The following is a 3,824-nucleotide window of genomic DNA, read 5'->3' as shown; positions in this document are numbered from 1 at the left end:
TGCGGGTTGGGGGCGGCGGGGATGGGGAGAGGTGGCGGGGAGGGGGGTATTTATGGAGGGGGAGGGGGTGGCATGGAGGAGGGGGCATGGCGGCGGCGGGGCGTGCTCGAGCCGGACTCGGGCGACGCGGCGGCGTGCTCGGGAGGGAGACGACGCGGGGATGGGCCGGCCTGGCTCGGCTGGGCCTCGGCCCAGTCGGGCGCGGGTTTTTTTTTAAAAAAAATATTCGCCGAATCAAAAAAATCGCAGAAAAATAAATAAAAATCCAACAATACTAAAACAAATTTTCGCCGTCTAATTAAAATAATTAGAACAAGGTGAACATTTTCTTGGCCCAAAAATGCAGTTTTGAAAACGTGCAATTTTTTTTAATGCAATTAAAATTGCAAATAAAATCCGAATAAAATCCAATATTTGATTTTGATATTTTTCCTCCAATATTTCAATTGTTTTGGAGAAGTCATATTTTCTCCTCTTATTTATTTTAATATAAAATATTTTCGAAGAGAAAAATAATTAAAACCAAAAATCCTCGTTTTATTATTTGATAAAAATCAAATATGAAAAACCGGGAAAGTCCCCAACTCTCTCCGAGGGTCCTTGAGTTACTTAGGATTTATCGAGGATTTGCCAAAATGCAATAAAATATGCTATGCAATGATGATCTAATGTATAACATTCCAAATTGAAAATTTTGGATGTTACAAACCTACCCCCTTAAGATGAATCTCGCCCTCGAGATTCGGGTTGGCTAGAAAATAGGTGAGAGTGGTTCTTCCGTAGATCTTCCTCTCGCTCCCAGGTGGCTTCATCTTCCGTATGGTGACTCCACTGGACTTTGCAAAACTTGATAACCTTACTGCGGGTGACTCGGCTGGCATACTCAAGAATCTTAACTGGTTTCTCCTCATAGGTCAAATCACTTTCCAGCTGAATCGCTTCCAGTGGCACTGTATCTCTCAGCGGTATCTCAGCCATCTCTGCGTGGCACTTCTTCAACTGGGAAATGTGAAATACATCATGAACTCCTGACAATCCTTCAGGCAATTCCAGCTTGTAGGCAACTTCTCCCATACGTTCCAAAACTCTATATGGTCCTACAAAACGAGGCGCTAACTTTCCCTTAACTCCAAAGCGCTTCACTCCTCGAAGTGGTGATACTCGAAGATAAACTCTGTCTCCGACTTCGTGAACTGTCTCCTTACGTTTTGAATCCGCATAACTCTTCTGTCTGGACTGGGCTACCTTGAGCCTATCGCGAATCAACCTCACTTTCTATTCAGACTCTTTAATCAAATCTGGTCCAAACAACTGACGGTCCCCAACTTCGTCCCATAACAATGGTGTTCTACACCTCCTTCCGTACAAAGCTTCGAAAGGGGCCATCTTCAAACTGGTCTGATAACTGTTGTTGTAAGAAAACTCTGCATACGGCAAATTGTCGTCCCAACTAGATCCATAATCTAGCGCACAAGCTCTCAACATGTCTTCCAAAATCTGATTGACTCTCTCGGTTTGTCCATCTGTCTGTGGGTGAAAGGCTGTGCTGAATTCTAGCCTGGTTCCCAAAGTTTCATGTAACTGATTCCAAAACTTCGAGGTAAACTGGGTTCCTCTATCTGATACAATGGTCCTCGGAACTCCATGCAAACATACGATTCTGGTCATGTATATCTTTGCCAACTTAGCACTGGTGTAAGTGGTCTTCACTGGGATGAAATGAGCTACTTTCGTCAAACGGTCGACTACAACCCATATTGAGTCATAGCCTGAACGAGTCCTGGCAATCCCGTGATAAAATCCATGCCTAGTTTATCCCACTTCCATTCGGGTATCGGCAATGGTTGTAGCAATCCCGCTGGCTTCTGATGTTCTGCCTTCACTCTCTGACATACATCACAAACTGCTACATACTCCGCAATATCCTTCTTCATTCCGGTCCACCAGAAAGTATCCTTCAAATCCAAATACATCTTGGTATTTCCTCGGTGAATCGAATATGGTGAATCATGGGCCTCTTGCAAGATCAACTTCCTGATCTCCGGATCATTGGGCACATAAACGCGGTCCTCAAACCATAAGGTATCGTGCTCATCCTCACGAAATCCCTTGGCTTTTCCTTTGCTCAACTTTTCCTTTATCTCATCAATCTCCTTATCTGTCTTCTGAGCTTCTCTGATCTTTTCCATCAAGGTAGACTGAATCTCCAACGTTGCTAAATAGCCTCTTGGAACTATCTCCATACATAGCTCGCGAAGATCCTCGGCTAACTCCTGGGGTAACTCTCCTGTCATGAGTGTGTTGACATGGCTCTTGCGGCTCAACGCATCTGCTACTACGTTAGCCTTCCCTGGGTGATAATGCAATCTCATATCATAGTCCTTAATAAGCTCCAACCATCTCCTCTGCCTGAGATTCAACTCCTTCTACGTGAAAATGTACTTCAAACTCTTGTGATCCGTGTACACCTCACAATGGTTTCCGATGAGAAAATGTCTCCATGTCTTCAACGCATGCACTACGGCGGCTAATTCCAAATCATGCGTGGCATAATTCTTCTCATGGGGTTTAAGTTGTCGTAAAGCATATGAAACAACTCTTCCTTCCTGCATAAGCACTGCTCCAAGTCCTCGACGAGAAGCGTCGCAATAAACTTCATAATCCTTGCGTTGATCTGGCAGAATCAGCACTGGTGATGTAACCAATCGTTCCTTCAGCTCTTGGAAACTAGCTTCACATTCCTCAGTCCAATTGAACTTGGTGTCCTTCTTTAACAGCTCAGTCATGGGCTTAGCAATCTTCGAGAAATTCTCGATGAACCTCCGGTAGTATCCTGCAAGTCCAAGAAAACTCCAGATTTCTCCAACTGACGTGGGTGATTCCCAACTTGTTACTGTGTCAACTTTGGCGGGGTCTACTGCTATTCCTTCTCCGGATATAACATGTCCGAGGAATCCAACTTCCTTCAGCCAAAATTCACATTTGCTGAACTTGGCGTATAACTGATGTTCTCTGAGCTTCTCGAGTACCAAACGTAAATGCTCCTTATGCTCCTCTTCGTTCTTTGAGTAGACCAAAATATCGTCTATGAACACCACGACGAACTTATCCAAAAACTCCATAAACACTTTGTTCATCAGGTTCATGAAATAGGCAGGTGCGTTAGTCAGACCAAATGACATAACGGTATACTCATATAGCCCATACCTGGTGGTAAAAGCCGTCTTAGGTATATCCTGCTCTCGAATCTTTAACTGATGGTATCCTGATCGTAGATCGGTCTTGGAAAATACCTTAGCTCCTTGTAAGCGGTCAAACAAATCATTGATCATTGGCAGTGGGTACTTGTTTTTGATGGTCACTTCATTCAATCCACGGTAATCAACAACCATCCTCAACGATCCATCCTTCTTCTCTACTAGAAGTACTGGTGATCCCCAAGGTGACGAACTTGGGCGAATATAGCCTTTATCCAATAACTCCTTAATCTGCTTCTTAATCTCCTCCAAATCTTTTGCGGGCATCCTGTACGGTCTCTTAGATATTGGCCCTGTGCCTGGCAAAAGTTCAATCAAGAACTCAATGTCTCTATCCGGTGGCATGCCTGGCAACTCTTCTGGAAATACATCCGGGTAATCCTTCACCACTGGTACTTCCTCCTGTACAACTCCTGATAAGGAATTCACTTGAGTCCTCTTCGGCACATGCCGGGATACATACTTAATCCTTCTTCCTTCTGGGGTGGTAAGCAAAATCAACTTACTGGCGCACTCAATGTTCCCTTCATACTTTGATAACCAATCCATGCCTAATATCACATCCAA

The sequence above is a fragment of the Triticum aestivum genome, chromosome 7D, assembly GCF_018294505.1.
Source record: "Triticum aestivum cultivar Chinese Spring chromosome 7D, IWGSC CS RefSeq v2.1, whole genome shotgun sequence".
Taxonomy (NCBI): domain Eukaryota; kingdom Viridiplantae; phylum Streptophyta; class Magnoliopsida; order Poales; family Poaceae; genus Triticum; species Triticum aestivum.
This window is presented reverse-complemented; position numbering follows the sequence as displayed.